This window comes from Ceratotherium simum, chromosome 35 (assembly GCF_057802395.1).
Source record: "Ceratotherium simum simum isolate JZ-2026a chromosome 35, ASM5780239v1, whole genome shotgun sequence".
NCBI classification, from domain to species: domain Eukaryota; kingdom Metazoa; phylum Chordata; class Mammalia; order Perissodactyla; family Rhinocerotidae; genus Ceratotherium; species Ceratotherium simum.
The window spans coordinates 3,009,120-3,025,015 of NC_141934.1; the positions used below are offsets into that span (position 1 = coordinate 3,009,120).

At 45.6% G+C, this 15,896-nt stretch overlaps 1 pseudogene; it reads left to right on the forward strand.

Annotated features, from left to right (window-relative positions):
* LOC101387609 (cationic amino acid transporter 4-like) overlaps positions 1–15,896 on the forward strand; it is a 351,414-nt pseudogene that overhangs the window by 334,930 nt on the left and 588 nt on the right.

Here is a 15,896-nt window from a genome sequence, read left to right on the forward strand (position 1 = left end):
AAGGAGCCCATCTGGGGCCCCTCCTACAAGAGTGGATATGAGGGTGTCAGTAAGGCCACTAACTTGGACTTCTGTTTATGGTGGTGTAGTCTTTTCTTTTAGGTCCCTCTTGTAGCTTTAATTTTTCATTAGCTTTTTGCAACAAAACTTTCAATGAAGCTATTTTCGAATTTTGAAGCCTTTGCTTTTAAGTGCACCTTTTAAATGATCTCATCTCATTAGAATGTTCCCTCTACTGGCCATCATGACTTTAAATCATCCTTAGTAATTTTGGTTAATTGAGATAGAAATTTACAAGAGAAGGGACCATAGTTCTTAAACATAAAACCAGCTGGAGTTCCTGAGGGAGACACTTCTTGAGAAACTTTAGAAAATGCAAGTCCCACATGAAAGAAAAGTGCGCAGATAGGAATGACAATAGAGAAATCCCTCAAGTTAGTGAGAGTACTCACAGACCAAAGAAAAATCTCTGCTGAGGGAATCTTCTGAGGCAATGGCCGTCACACCGGACTGAGAAAATCATATCTTAGGCAGTCACTCTCAATCCCCAAAAAAGGCGCTGACCTCAACAAATGGAGGGAGGTCAGAAACTGAGAGGACTCACAATTGGAAGAGTCAGTGATCCATGGAAATGGTGAGCCCCAAGGGGCTTGTGTATGTGAAGGGTACCTGAGGGTTACTGTCAATATTCAATAAGAACATGGTTACACTTGGACCTTTTTCCCAACACAGACACAAATGAAAAGAAGTTAATCTTGTGAATTAGCTGTTTTCTTGGTTAATCTGAGAGGTGACTCAAGGGTCACAAGAATTTATGAGCTTGTTTTGCAGAAGAAAAAGAATGCCTTCAAGGAAGTTACAATCACTAGACAACCAGCCCCAGCTGCAGTTGATTCCCAGAAGTCTGATTGCCCAAGGGCTTACATGCATTTTCCCTTCTTTTCTCCAACACTCCTCCTCCCAAGCCCCTTAGCTCTATAAAACATCCTGCTTTCTTCTTTTATTAAGGCAGATTTGAGAGAACCTATCCTCCTGCCTTCTTGTTTTGGCCAATTCAAATAAACCTTTCTCCATATCCAAGCACCAATGTCTTAGTGATTGGCTTATTGTGCATTGGGCACATGAACTTGACATTAAGAGGTTCAGTATCATTGGTACCATACCCGGTTCCAGGGGAGGCCAGTCCATGAAGGTGAGATCACATCAGGTCCCACATTCTGACACCATGTGTTAAGCTAAAAATAAAGAACTAAAATGAGAGAGAGAAGATTTTATTTGGGGACCAGAGAATTGCAATTCAGGGAGCACAGATTCAGATAGAAACCCAAATAGTGTCCCATTAGGGAGTAAAAGTCGGGGGCTTTTAAAGGCACTGAAAGGAGGTTTGCATTACAAACAATGTTAATTGGGGTTGGCAGCAGAAAGCTAATCTTGGCTAAAAATAATGGATTACTAAGGCTAGCTAGAGGGAGGCAACAGTCCATCACCGTGAGGCGCTGCAGATATTTTGCAACATCACTCAGTTCAAAAGTCCATGTTCTGCTGGATGAGGACGTGCATAAGACCCACTTCCTTCATGGTTTCCCAGCTCCACTTTAAACCCCTTAGACATAAGTGACCCTGTTTCGTTTCACATTCACAACCTCAATTAGATAATGCACAAAGGGCCAGCTTGGGGGAAACACTGGTCTTCCAACTTCTTATTCTGTTCCTCTATTTACCAGGCTTCATCTGTCTCTGGCACTCAGCCCTTCCTGCCCCTGCAGTACTTTCTTGGAAACAGTTTGGTGCTTTATCTTTTATTTTGATAACAACTTTATTCACATACCATAATACGCACCAACTGAAAATGTATACTTCAGTAGGTTGCAGTATATCCACAGAATTGTGCAACCATGAGCACCATCTAATTTCAGAACATTTCCATCACCTCAAAAAGAAATTCAGTTCCCATTAGCGGTCGCTTCCCATTCCCCTCTCCCCCCATCCCCTGGCCACCACTAAGCTACTCTCTGTCTCTATGGATTTGCCTATTCTGGACATTTCATATAAATGAAATCATACAATACATGGGCTTTTATAACTGGCCTCTTTCAATTAGTGTAGTGTTCTCAAGATTCATCCATGTTGTGTCACCACTTTATTTGTTCTTGTGGACAAATAATATTCCATTGCATGGATATTTCACATTTTATTTATCCATCATAAATAAAGTTGATGGACATTTGGATTGCTTCTACTTTGGAGCAATTAAGAGTAATGCTGCTATGAAAATTCACGTACAAGTTTTTGTGTGGACACGTGTTTTCATGTCTTGGGTATATACCTAGGGGGTGGAATGGCTGGATCAAAAGTAACTTCATATTTGGCACTTTAAGGAACTGCCCAATGGTGTTCCAAAACAGCTGCACCACCTTACATTCCCACCAGCAGTGTATGAGGGTTCCAATCACTCCACATCATCTTCAATACTTGTTCTTCTCTTTTCGACTATAGCCATACTGGGGGTTCATTGCACTGTGATTTTGATTTGCATTTCCCTAATGACTAATGATGTCAAGAATCTTTTCATGTGCTTCTTGGACATTTCTAAATCTTCTTTGGAGAAATGTCTATTCAGATCCTCTTCCCATTTTTAAATTGGGCTATTTATCTTTTTAATGTTGAGTTGTAAGAGTTCTTTATATATTCTGGATACAATCCCCTAATCAGATACGACTTGCAATATTTTCTCCCATTCTGTGGATTATTCTCTTTTCACTTTCTTGATGGTATCCTTTGAAGCACAAAAGTTTTTAGTCTTGATGAAGTCCAACTTATCTATATTTTTCTTAGTTTGCTTGAACTTTTGGTGTCATACTTAAAGAAACCATTGGGGAGAGGGTGAAATGGGTAAAGGGGGTCAATTATATGGTGACGGATGGAAACTACGTTTTGGTGGTGAGCACACTGTAGTGTATACAGGTGTCAAATTATAATGTTGTACACCTGAAACCTACATACTGTTATAAACCAACGTTACCTCAATAAAAATTAAAAATTAAGGAAAGAAAGAAACAATTGCATGATCCAAGATCATGAAGATTTCCTCCTGTTTTCTTCTAAGAGTTTGTTGGGAGTTTAGATAACTACTCCATAGCATTGCTGCCTTGGCATCCATTTTGTGTGCACCAGAGGCCTGCACGGGCCTTGAAGTGACACTAGCCCCTCCCAAGAGTGCACACCCTACATAACCATCAGCAGAGTCACAAGTAAATGTAACTTCCTGATATGACTCCCGCCACTGCCCTTGTGAGAAGCATTCTCCCTCACCTCCCAGTGCCTTCCCCTGTGCACCCCTTAGATAAGACCCTTTCGAAGCTTACTTAAACCTTACTCTTCTTGGTTTGAATTGACCAATCCAGACTTAACCTGGGAACTCCAAAGTACTCCACCTGTGAACCCCAATAAAGGCATATGCCCCAGGTCCTGCCATGGTTTTTGCCTACACTCTGCCTTAACCTCCCTGTCTGGCCCCTCAAGGTCTGTCTGCTGTGGACCTTCTCCAGGACCTGTGAGTAATAAACTTCTCTCCTTCTCCAGGACCTGTGAGTAATAAACTTCTCTATTTCAATTCCTTTTTGGTCTTTTGTTGAACCAAGGCTCACCATCCAATACTCCCAGGTTTCTTCTTAAAATGTTGATTTAACAAAGTCACAACACATATTACAGGCATACCCCCTTTTATTGAGCTCTGCAGATATTGCATTTTTTTACTAATTAAGGTGTAGGGGAATATGGAGAATTCTCCTCCTTTTCCCCTTCTGGTTCTTATGGCTGGTCAAAGAATTTAAAATGACATAAGGCAGGTTAGCAGGAGAAAAACAAAGTTTAATATGTGTACACGCGGAATTCACATAAGCATGAATTCCAAAGACAATCAGGAAGAATGAGGTATATATGTCCCTCTGGACTAGGGAGAGGGAGACAGAGGTCTGAGACTTCAAAGGGGGAGAAGGCAATTTACAGGAAGATGAAAAGAGCTCATATTTGGTAAACAAATGTTTGCATTGTCCCATCTAAAGACAATGGGACCCAAAAGAGATCTTTTGATAAAATGGCCCTTGCTAGATGCCTTCCTTCCTACCACACCTAGAATTATCTGTGGTAAGAGCTCCTTCCTGGGACTGCCCTTCTATCTTAAATTCTTTTACGGAATTTGGGGGAAGATCAAATGTTCTTCTAGAGTCTTCTGAGCCTTGATTGTTTCGGGCTCAAAATAATCCACATACCAGAGTGGCACATCTTGGGGCAGCCTGCCCTGAACCCCATCAGTTCACTCCTCTGAAACTTCCCTGGAAGGCTCACGTATTTAAGGCAGAGCTGGTGACTGTGGAGAGAGAAATTGAGTTAGTAGGCAAGTGGTAAGAAATCTGCAAAATGAGAAAAGAACATAGATTAGAATGAGGATGAACAAGCAGAAAAGAAGGGATCAGAGCACATCTCCTCACACGCCATTAAACCAGATCCCCAGAACAAGTCAGTCCAATAAAATGGGTGAGTGTCATTCATCTATTGGAAAATATTAATCTTCTCTTTTAATAGATCTAAGTTAGATACTACTTGCTCTGTTTGATTCACATAAAAGCAACATTTTTCACTGATGATTGCACAAGCTCCTCCTTGCTGGGCAGTCAGTGTGTCCTGAGCACATTGATTTTGGAGGACCACGGGGGCTAGGATTTTCATCTCTGACTAGAGTATTTTCAATGTTTGCATGTTAGTATAGGAGAGAAAGAATTATGCTTCTACCCTCTCGGTCCTTCTGACTGGTATAAGAATTAAATTGACATGAGACAGAATAACAGGATAAAATCAAACAAAGTTTAACAACATGTATACATTGGAGAAACCCAGCAAAACGGAGTAACTCACCATAATGGCAGAAGATACGACCTTAAATATCATCTTCAGCTAACGACAAAGGAGGACGTTTAGGGTTGTGGTTTGGGACTTCAAAGGGGAAGAAGGCAATTTATACAGAGGTGGAAAAGCAAATGTTTGATAAATAAATATTTACTGGACCTTCTATAGAAAATGTGATGAGAGAGAGAGAGAACTTAGATAAAAAAGGGCTTAGCAAGGATCCTCCCAGTCTACTATACAGAGTTATCTATGGTGGTATCCTGTCCTGGGGACAGGCCTTCTGTCTTAAATTCTTTTAGGCAGTTGTGGGGAAAGTCAAAGTTTCTTTCAGATTCTTTTTTCCTTAAAGATAATCAAGCCAAAGAGACACATTTTGGGGTGCCCAATTCTGATCCACCAGAGTGGTGTTGAACTCTTGTTCCATTACCATGGAGAGATTTAAGATCGCCTTTTCCAACTCATAATTTCTAAAGCTGGGGGATAAGACTCTAGATGTTGAAAAGATCTTGGAGTTGTGATATGCAAGCCTATTCTCTACGATTTCTCAATTCACACAATTATGTGGCACAATCTTATGAACAAAGGAACCCAAGTTTGCAATGTGGCTGGCATTTAGGGTGGAGTATCTGGTGAAAGAAGGGGCCAGGTATCCAAGTCCACATCTTCCTGACCAATTACGTTGGAATCGTTTCTATATTTTGTTGCCACATAAAATAAAAAGACCACTGTGGTTTACAGACAAGGTTAGAACTGAAACTGTAGTTCTGAGGGTCTGGAGTATTTCATGACCTTTGCCAGTGGTACTGTTAGTGCCTAAACATCTCCGTTTTCCACGCGCTCCTGTCAATCTGGGAGAGCAGAACAGATATGGAATAGCTGGTACAGGAGGCCTGCAGTCTGACTTTGGCAGCTATAAAGCCTGGCCCTGTCATCTGACCAAGTGAGTCCAGAGTTTGAATCCACCCACATACAGTTTGTGGTTTGGGGCAGCTTAACCATGCGGGCAACTGCAATACCCCAAGTTGCACAGGGGTGGCTTGTAAGTCATCCCAAACATTTGGTGATTTGGCAAATGTTTGTGTTAAAAGGAGGAGTGTTAGAGTCACTTACAATTTCCTTCAGAGGTGTGAAGATGCCACCTGTGGAATCAAACCACAGAGTGTGATTGCAGTATTGTCCTGGTATGTCACTGTCGACTGAAATAAAGAGTCTTGGAGATATTAGTGAAGGAGTTTATTCAATAATCAGCATGAGGAGTTTGAACCCCAAGAAAACAGTTCAGCAGATGCTCTGATGGAATTTTTCTGAGGTGTGTGAGTTTAAGCACAGCTTGTAGCTCTTTACAAACAGTGTACGTACAAGGAAGTGGAAAAGAAAAAAACTACAATTACAGTTCATATATGTCAAAAAAAGGATAGAGTACACCTGGGCTTTTCTCTCGATTCTACATTGAAGGTAACGTAAAGAATTTCTTGGTTATACATCAAAGAAATTCACAGATGCTGACATTATCTATGTCTGGAGGAGGCAAGGACCAAAGTCATTAGTTATTCCCTCAATCTCTAAGAAATGCAGCTGGGAATGTGAGAGCGAGGTACCCCTTCATCTCTTCCTGCTGTGGATCTGTCCAGCTGGCATCTTCTGTCATGAGGTGGGGGCTGCACGGTTGTTGGACACAGGCTGAGGATGGCCTGCACGGCTGCTTCACAGGACAGCCTGGATGGTATTGTACTGACTTAAAGCCTCTGCAGTTTGCTTGCTAGATTCGCCTGTTAGACCAGGGGGATGGGTCCCCAAACTCTGTCCACATCACCCAGGAAAAGTCCAGTATCATGTTTACTTCGAATGCAAATGGAAAACTTTTTACCTATTTTCTTTATCTGGGCAAGAGACAGTCCTTGAGCTTCTCTAGAGGTTTTCTGAGGCCCAAGTGACTCACCAGGAGGAGAGGTAGAGCGATGTTTTCCTTGTCACGGATACCATACCCTGTTGTTCATCCATCTTCCATACTTAGTCCACCAGGTGTTCACATCAGCAGGAACAGAGACTAGTTCAGGTTCTTTTGTGCTCTCTAGCTGTTGACATAACCAACAGTCAGATTGACTGGTTAGCGTGGCCAGGGTTTGGTAAACTGGCATGGGAGGAATTTGGTCTGTGCTCCACCTGTTGAGAAAGAGAGGGTTAGTAAGAGCAAGACACAGATTGGAAAAGAGCCCATAGTGGAAACTTAGAGAAGGGAGGTAGGACAGATAGAGACCAGCACTCTCCAGTCAGCTTTCTAAGAAATGATTAAAAGGAATAATATATATTCATTAATAGGAAAAGGGTTGTTTGTCTATGTGTGTGTCTGTGTGCGTGTGTGTGTGCATGTGTGTGTAGAGAGTTTTAAAAGCATGAGGGGAGAATAGGTGAAAGCCAGGTTTCTTGATCTGTGATTTTGGGAAAAGCTGTCTACTCTGTGAGGACAGCTGTTTCTGAGGACTGGGAATTGGTCCCGGAAATCCTTAGTTTAAGGTCACTTGTGGGGACGGTCTCCCAATTGTCCTGAGAGTGATGTTCTGGGTCTATTTTGGTGTGGCTTGCATGGATCCAGGGAGATTTTTCCTTTATTTTGATGGCAGTGTAGGTGGTCAGTAGGACTCCATGAGGTCCTTCCCAGCAAGGTGACAGTGTGTTTTTTCTTCTAAAGACCTAGATGTACACCCGATCTCCTGGTCAAAAGGGATGGCAAGTGTTATCAGAAGGTGGAGGCCATGCCTCTTTTACATGTTGACCATATGCTTCAAGTAGACTAGTTAATTTTTGTCCATAGCTAGTCATAGCATCAAATCATTCACTTAAGTTCTCATAATATTCACTTAGTCCACGAATGGAAGATTTATAGGTAACAGTAGGCATTAGGTGTCCAAAAACTATTTCAAATGGAATCAATCCATGTCTTCTATTTGGTGTATTCCAGATCTTTATTAGGGCCAAGGGCAGAGGTTCTGGCCATTTAAGTCCAGTTCCTTGACAGAGCTTTCCTAAAGTCCTTTTGACGTCTAGATTTTTATGTTCCACTTGCCCTGATGTCTGAGGATGATATGGGGTATGAAATTTTAGTGAGTACCCCAGAGTTTCTGCAAGGAAGTGATTTAAGTCTGCTGTAAAATGTGTTCCTTGGTCTGATTCCACCCATAAAGGTATACCAAAACAAGGAATAACTTCAGTCATTAATTTCTTTACCACTGTTGTGGCATCTGCATGTCTAGTCAGATAGCATTCGGTCCATCCACTAACCATGCAGATGATAACCAAACAGTGAGAATAGCCTAAAGCCGGGGGCAGGTCTATAAAGTGCATTTGGAGTGCCGCAAAGGGCAGTGTGGGCCTGGGAGGGCTTCCTGGGGTACACTGATTTCTCCCAGAAACTTGGTAAGATTTGCAAGTCGTGCACTGGGAAGTAATTGGGTCAGAAATTTTGTGGATGCCAGGGCAAAACCAATTGTCTTTTAGTTCCTTAATTATCCCCTGTCTGTACATCTGTCCCATTTGGTGGGAGACAAGTACAAGCCAAAAAGTCAAAAGAAAAGGAGCTACAGGAAGTCACTTTGGCCCAGTGTCTAATCCATCTGATCATTGTTTAGTGCCCTTTTGTATCCAATTGTCTTTTTCAGATTGTGGGGCATTTGCCTGATAGTTAATAACATCAGTCAGGGATAAAGGCAGGCTTAAAAATTGCGTGGAGAAAGAACTGGCTGAGGAGCTAAGTCTTGAGATGAGAGTTGAAACCAGGGCCCCAGAAATCGAAAGATCTTCTGGAGAGTCAGGGACAGGGAGCTGGGGACATAAGGGAATACAGGAGGGAGGGGAAGGGGAATTTTCATTAAATTTGCTTTTTAATCTTTGTTCTAAGTCTGACTTCTCTTCTTTCGTTTTATTAAGAGATTCCCTAAGGCTAGCCATTATATTCTTTGGAGTTTTCTTTTCAATTTGATCTTCCCATAAATACCAATAAGGCAGATCCTTGTTATAAGAGCTCTCTAAAATAGTTTGCAAATATAGAATTTTTTCCAATTCAAAAGACCCATCGTCCAGCCACTGATGAGTAGGATCTCCATCTGTATATTTATTCCAATAGTGACTCAATCCAATGCGCCTTTCTAGGAAAGACCCAGAGGTAACTTTCCAGGCTTAGAATAAATAAATAAATACAAGAGATATCCCTTAGGAGGGCACAGATGATGTAGCCCCCGTGATCCAAAAAGTTCACTCCCCAAAATAGTTGGAAAAAGTAAAGAGCTTCTTTGCACAGGTGGTAAGGATGGTGTCGTGAACATGGTGTCTCCGGTCTCCCACGAGAGTGTGGGATGCCTCCAGTCACAGACCCACTAATCTGTGACACTGGGCAGGCGCCACTGGAATGGGATTTTTCCAGCACTAACAAGCACCAAAGGTTGAGAGGAGAAAGGCCTTTATGGACAGGACCCTTTATGACAAACTCCCCTAAGAGCTTGGCACAGCCTAACAGAGTGTGCTCAGAACCCCAGTCTATTTGACTGGCCACCAAGGTGCACTCCAGTAAATGCACCTTCTGGATGGTGGAGACCAAGGAGAACCTCCTCACTGGTCAAAAAGCCAAGTTCTCAGGACATAGAACAAGATGGAAGAAAAAACCTCATCAGGACTTTTTTTTTTCTTTATAGGAAAATAACAGCTTTAGCTATGCCTTGGGTCTCCTGGAGCCAAATGAACACCTAGGAGGGATGTGCCACAGGTTTGGGGCTTGTGTGTGTTTTACAGAGTACCTCATTGCACAGAAATTTTCTTCTGGTTGGCGGGGAGCCTGCTTTCATCTACCCGATTCCGTGACCAACTTATCCTACCACAAGTCTTCTTGAGGCAGCAAGCAACCTGATGGCTCTTAACTGGTTGACCTGTGACCATCAATCTTGCGGCTTCTTGGCTTTGAAGATATCCATTAGCAACAACTTTTGCTTCGTGTGCATATGAACCCACAGCAAAGTTTGTCTAAATAGATGCCAGTCCTATGAGAGCAGAAACTCACCAGCCTGTGTGGCTGAACCAGATAACAGGCTTATAGGGCCTATGCCTGCATCCTACCCTATGGTATTTCCTTCCAGTGATATATGACACAAAAGACAGAGACCAAAAAAAAAAAAAAGAAAAACTAAACAGTGACCATCTCTGGGAGGAAAAGGATCAATAAAGCCAAGAGCACTCTACCAAATTTACCAGAGTCACAAAAAAGCACAAAAACTAGATTCCCAAGTATTTCCTCCTGCCAATCCAAATTTAGACAGAGAGAAAAAGATTCTCACCCCCTGCTTGTAACAGACCCCACAGATAGAGATTCCAGGAGGCTGATATGGTAACAAATCTTACCTCTTGCCAGCCTTCATCAGGTGACTGGGATCTCCTCATCTGCAGTCATCCTGAGGAGAAAGCAGTTCTTCCAGCCAGAGAAGGCAGCTTGCCAGAACGTGGGGATCCTGCCAGCTATGCCAAAACTGTAGGGGAAGAGGGAGAATTCCTCCCCTTTTTTCTTCTGGTTCTTATGGCTGGCCAAAGAATTAAAAATGGCATAAGACAGGTTAGCAGGAGAAAATCAAACAAAGTTTAATGTATGTACATGAGGAATTCACATAAGCATGAAGAATTCCAAAGATAGTCACGAAAAATGAGGTATATGTCTTTCTGGACTAGGGAGAGGGAGCCAGAGGTCTGAGACTTCAAAGGGGGAGAAGGCAATTTACAGGAAGATGAAAAGAGCTCATATTTGGTAAACAAATGTTTGCTGGGTCATCTATAGACAATGGGACCCGAAAGAGATCTTTTGGTAAAACGGCCCTTGCTAGATGCCTTCCTGCCTACCACACCTAGAATTATCTATGGTAAGAGTTCTTTCTAGGGTTAGGCCCTTCTATCTTAAATTCTTTTAGGCAATTTGGGGGAAGATCAAATGTTCTTCCATAGTCTTCTGACCCCTGATTGTCTTCAACTTGAAATAATCCACATACCAGAGTGGCACCCTTGGGGTGGCCTGTCCTGAACCCCATCAAAGTTTTGTGGCAGCCCCACGTCAAGCAAGTCTGTTGGTGCTGTTTTTCCAACAGCATTTGCTCATTTTTGTGTTTGTGTCACATTTTAGTAATTCTCACAATGTTCCAAACTTTTTCATTATTAATTTGTTATGGTGATCTGTGATCAGTGATCTTTGATGTTACTATTGCAATTGTTTTGGGTTGCCACAAACTGCGCCCATATAAGAGAGCAGGCTCAATCGATAAATGTTGCATGTGTTCTGGTTGCTCCACTGCCCAGCCCTTCCCCCATCTCTCTCCCTTTCCTCAAGCCTCTCTATTCTCTGAGACACAACAATATTGAAATTAGGCCAATTAACAACCCTATGATGGCCTCTAACTGTTCAAGTGAAAGGAATAATCACACATCTTTCACTTTAAATCAAAAGCTAGAAATGATTGAGCTTAGTGAGGAAGGCATGTCAAAAGCCTAGAGAGGCCAAAAGCTGGGCCTCTTGCACTAAACAGGTAGCCAAGCTGAGAATGCAGAGGAAAAGTTCTGGATGGAAATTAAAAGTGCTCCTCCAGTGAACACATGAATGATAAGAAAGCAAAACATCCTTCTTGCTGATACGGAGAAAGTTTTAGTGTCTGGATAGAAGATCAAACCAGCCACAACATTCCCTTAAGCCTAAGCCTAATCCAGAGCAAGGCCCTCACCCTGTTCAATTCTATGAAGGCTGACAGAGGGGAGGAAGCAGCAGAAGAAAAGGTTGAAGCTAGGAGAACTTGGTCCACGAAGTCTAAGGAAAAAAGTCATCTTCATAACATAAAAGTTCAAGGTGAAGAAGCAAGTGCTGATGTAGAAGCTGCAGCAAGTTCTCCAGAAGATCTAGCTAACATAACTAATGAAGGTGGCTACTCTAAACAACAGATTTTCAGTGTAGATGAAACAGCTCTATATTGAAAGAAGATGCCAGCTAGCACTTTCATAACTAAAGAGAAGTCAATGCCTGGCTTTAAAGCTTCAAAGGATAGGCTGACTCTCTTGTTAGGGACTAACACAGCTGGTGACCTGAAGTTGATGCCAATGCTCATTCACCACTCTGAAAAATGCTAGGGCCCTTAAGAATTATGCTAAATCCACTCTGCCTGTGCTCCATAAATGGAACGACGACGCCTGGAGGACAGCACATCTGTTTACACCATGGTTTACTAAATACTTTAAGCCCCCTGTTGAGGCCTACTGCTCAGAAAAAAAGATTCCTTTCAAAATGTTACTGCTCATTGACAATGCACCTGGTTGCCCAAGAGCTCTGATGGAGATGTACAATGAGATTGATGTTGTTTTCATGCCTGCTAACACAACATCCATTCTGCAGGATCTGGGCAGTCATTCTGATCATGGATCAGGAGTAATTTTGACTTTCAAATCTTATTATTTAAGAAATACGTTTCATAAAGCTATAGCTGCCATATAAAGTGATTCCTCTGATGGATCTGGGCAAAGTAATTTGAAAACCTTCTGGAAAGGATTCACCATTCTACATTTTATTAAGATCATTTGTTATTCATGGGAAAAGGTCAAAATATCAACACTAACAGGAGTTTGGAAGAAGTTGATTCCAACTGTCATGGATGACTTTGAGGGGGTCAAGACTTCGGTGGAGGGAGTAACTACAGATGTGGCAGAAATAGCAAGAGAACTAGAATTAGAAGTGGAGCCTGAAGATGTGACTAAATTGCTGCAATTTCATGATAAGACTTTAATGGATGAGGAGTTGCTTCTATGGATGAGAAAAGAAAGTGGTTTCTTGAGATGGAATCTACTCCTGGTGACGATGCTATGAAAGTTGTTGAAATGACAACAAAGGATTTAGAGTATTACATAAACTTAGTTGATAAAGCAGTGACAGGGTTTGAGAGGACTGACTCCGATTTTGAAAGTTCTACTGTGGGTAAAATGCTATCAAACAGCATCACATGCTATAGAGAAATCACTCATAAAAGGAACAGAGAAGCGGTCACAGTAAGAGGGCTTTCCTAGAACCTGGTGAGCTCTAGTCTTGACTGTGTGAAGTGTGGGTAGGGTGGGCTGAGTGCCTGTGTGTCTGCAAGGCAGGGCCCAGTGTTGGATCTGGCTCCCAGAGGTGGGTGTGGGTGCAGAGCTGCGAGGGCAGCTATGGTGACAAGTGAGTTGCAGCAAGTCCTGGGGGGATAGACTCAGGCTAGAGAGGAAGTGAAGGCTTGGGTACCTGGGGACAGGAGTGGTGAAAGTGGCTCTTGTGGTGGTGGGGTGGCAGGATGTCTGGGTGCAGGGGTGGGGCACGGGGCCTTGGCTTTGGGCACAGGACCCAGGGTGCCCCCTACTCCTGGCCAGGTGCACTGATGACACCAGCAAGGTGGGGTGGGGGATGGGTGAATGAATGCCTCTGTCTGAGGCCAGGTGGCCGCCTGGACATAGCCCAGGGCCACAGAGTCCCTCCTGTTCTGGGTCCTAGAGGCCTGGCTCAGCTCCCAGGAAGCCTCAGGTTTCCACCCTGCTTTGGATTCCCAGACCACTGGAGCAGTTCTTAGCCAGGTTTCCCGGGGCTGCCCCCTCCCCACCCTCAGGGCCCTTCCCAAACATGCCCCAGTCTGCTCCACCAGACTCCCTGCCTTGCCCAGGAGGCAGGCCAAAGAGATCTCCATGCTTCCCTGTGACTTCCTGGCCACCCTGCTAGCAGGCCCTGACCTTGCCTCATCCAGCCCTCCAGCTGGCCAGTGGTTCCAGACTTGGATCCCCAGGGCAGGGTCAGAGAAAGGAGTGAAGGCTGGTTAAGACCTGTATGAGCAGCCTGTCACTCCCCTCTGGACCATGGAGGTGCTGGCGGCTGGCTTGGTGCTCCTCTCAGCTGCCCACCACGGCCCAGGGGCTGCCCAGCACCGCCAGCCTGGCACTTCTGCCAGAAGCTGAACCGGCTGAAGACACTGTAGGAGTCCACCAGGGAGACATCGCTGCAGCACCACCTGACCACACTGGACCTGACCCTGCTGGGTGTGGGTGGCACAGTGGGCTTGGGCCTCTATGTCCTCATGGGCACCATGGCCAAGGAACTGGCTGGCCCTGCGGTGCTTGTGTCTTTCGGCGTGGCCACTGTGGCCTCCCTGCTGGTAGCCCTATGCTACACGCAGTTCAGGGCCCATGTTCCCCACAGGGACTCTACCTACCTGTTCACCTACCAGTACATGGGCGAGCTGTGGGTCTTCCTCACTGACTGGAATGTGCTCCTCCAGTGCCTCATTGCTGGTGCTGCTGGGCCCCGCGCCTGGAGCAGCCACCTGGATGCCATCTTCAGCCACCCCATCCGTAGCTTCACTCTGGCCCATGTGGGCATCTGGCAGCTAGCCCTTCCTAGCCTAGTACCCAGACTCCTTAGCAGCTGGCATCCTACTTTTGGTCTCCACATTTGTCTCCTGCGGAGCCCACGTCTCTCCCTGGCTTAACCTCACCTTCTCTGCCATCAGCATGGTCAGCATCCTCTTCATCATCATCCTGGGGTGTGTCCTGGCCCGCCCGCACAACTGGAGCACTGAGGAGCGGGACTTTGCACCCTTCGGCTTCTCTGGCATCATGGCCGGTGCCGCCACCTGCTTCTACACCTTCCTGGGCTTTCATGTCATTACTAACTACATGGGGAGGCCCAGAATCCAAAGCAAGCCATGCCTATGGCCATCGTCATCTCGCTTGGCCTGGCAGCTGGCGCCTACATCATTGTCTCCACTGTGCTCACCCTCATGGTGCCCTGGCACAGCCTGGACCCTGACTCAGTGCTCACTGATGCCTTCTACCGGCGGGGCTATAGCTGAGCGGGCATCATCATGGCAGCTGGTGCAATCTGTGGCAAGGGGCCCTTTTGGGCAAAGTGGGAGTGACCAGGACGGTGGGGCCCTGCCCTAAGCCTCCCAGGGAACACATCTCCATCTGGGCCTGTGTTCCCAGTTGCATCATGGGCCCAGGAAGGGACTAATGATTAGACTCTCCACCCAGGCTTGTTGGGAGAGAACTGCTCACCGCCCCTCCCAATTGTACATGGAATGTCAGCCCTGGGCACGTGATTCCAGGGCCTTTCCTGGCAGAGGGACTCAGCCCTCATCAGATTCTCCAGTGCGTCTGTCACCTAAACTGGGATGTCCCATTCCTCGGTGGTGAGAGGGAACAATCCAGCACCCCATATACACTCAGGATCAGTCTGAGAGCCCAAACTCATGCCTATATCCCCAAGGGGCCACCCCTGCCCTGGCCCCTGGTGGGCCTGTCCACCACGCTGACCAGTCTCCCACCCTCTGCCACACCCATGACCACTGTCCTGCTCAGGTATGTCTTTTTTCTGCCACATATCATCTCTGCTATGGCCCCCGATGGGCGCTTCTTCCAGGTGTTTGCCTACATGCACCCCCGGACACAGGTGCCCATGGTGGTCATCCTGGTGTGTGGGGTCCTCACAGCTTTCCTGGCACTGCTGCTGGACCTCCAGGCACTGGTCCAGTTCTACTCCGTTGGCGCACTGCTGGACTACACCTTCGTGGCCACCAGCATTATTGTGCTACGCTTCCAAAAGGCCCTCCATCCAGTTCCCCGGGCCCAGTCAACCCTGTGCGCACAGAGCACGACTCAGCCCGAGCCCGGGCAGCTGGTAGGGCAGCCCTGAGGCCCTACCTCGGCTTCCTGGGTGGGCGCAGGCCTGGAGCCGCCGTGGCTTGGGCACTCGGTGTCCTGGTGGCCTCGGCCATCCCTCTGGACTGCGTGCTGGTCTTCGGGGACTCGGCCCTGCACCTCCCGCTCTGGGGCTACACCCTGCTGCTCCTGCTCAGCTCCGTCATGTTTCTGCTCAGTCTCCTCGTCCTGGGGGCCCACCAACAACAGCGCCGGCAGGACACCTTCTACTTCCTCCAGCAGCACCCCTCACTCTCAGCCCAGCTAGCTCC